Here is a 1,319-nt window from a genome sequence, read left to right as displayed (position 1 = left end):
CCCTGCTGAAAGGCCCTGGGATGCCAACGGGACACCAGCTCGCGCTGAAAAACCATAGCCAGCATTTGAGAGTTCCACCGAACGGCCTCGGAGCCGGTTGAGTTGTGAGAACACGGGCTATTCCATGGATTGCATACTTAATTTTGGTTGTGGAACTGCAAAAGAGTAAAAAGCAGCAGAATGGGCTTGTTAACGAGGCACCAACCCATCGGCAAGATGTGCTGTGTTTAGCTGGATGTGACACTAGCACGTAATTTGCTATAAGTAGAGTTGATTCTCAGATGTGCTGCTAATTTACTGCATAACCTCGGGCAAGTTAATTTCCCTGGGCTTCAATTTCCCTTCTATTCTTGTCTGTTTAATTAATAAGAGTGTTGAGTCTCACGCTGTGATAAATAAGCCAGGGTAACTGAAGTGGTTTACCGCTTGATGAATAAACATAAATCCTTCCTAATTTCATTTTCTGCCAAACTGGAAGCTGCGGTGGTTCGGGAGTGGATATGTGACCTGGCTGCACTCCTCCAGGAGCGGAACAGGCCAGGCAGCTTCCCCGTACGCGTGTCCTTCATTACAGGTTTATCCGTCATCGAACAATTTGGAAACGCCAAACTCCTTACCCCGAGCTGGTTTCCTAGCAACAGCCTGGATTTTCTTATTTCCTTTGYGTAGGGATCCAGTATTCAGCTCTTCACTGGCCCGCCCAGCACGGGGGGAGAACCAGTAGCTTTAACGACAGAGCCGGGAACTCGCCGCTCCCGCCGGGCCGAGGCCCCGCCGCCTCCGCGGAACCGCGGGCCGGGCAGCCGGCCCCGGCGGTCGCCAGCCCCCACAGACCTCGGCCGCGCTTTCTTCTCATGCCATTGGCTCACACAGCTGTCTGTGAAAAAAATCTTCTTTCTCAATGGCCAGTGCAGGAGAGTACCCGCCTACAAGGGCACGCCCAGCCCACCTAGGCTGCGGCTTAGTCCCACCCTTTCGCTCGAGCTCTCTTGTCTGATTGGCTGTTGGGGTTGCTTGTCACGAGAGGCCCGCTCTCCTATTGGACAGAATGCGCCGGCCACGTCGAGCGAGCTCTGGAGTGTGTGTGTGTATGCGTGCGTGTAGAAAACAAGCCGAGCTGGCGGTTGTCCCCCGCCATTGGCTTCGCGCGCTTCACAGAGGCGTGGCCTTCCTTATGAATAGCCACGACCCCGCCCGTCGTTGTTATGGCTACAGGCTAATTGCCCCCTTCCCTTACCGGTGATTGGCTGGGCGAGCCCGAATCCTCCGCGAGCCGCCTTGGCGGGCTGAGGGCGGGGTAGCCGCGCTTCCCGGGGCGG

This window comes from Rhea americana, unplaced genomic scaffold (genome assembly GCF_003343005.1).
Source record: "Rhea americana isolate MKP2758 unplaced genomic scaffold, rheAme1 scaffold_85, whole genome shotgun sequence".
Taxonomy (NCBI): domain Eukaryota; kingdom Metazoa; phylum Chordata; class Aves; order Rheiformes; family Rheidae; genus Rhea; species Rhea americana.
This window is presented reverse-complemented; position numbering follows the sequence as displayed.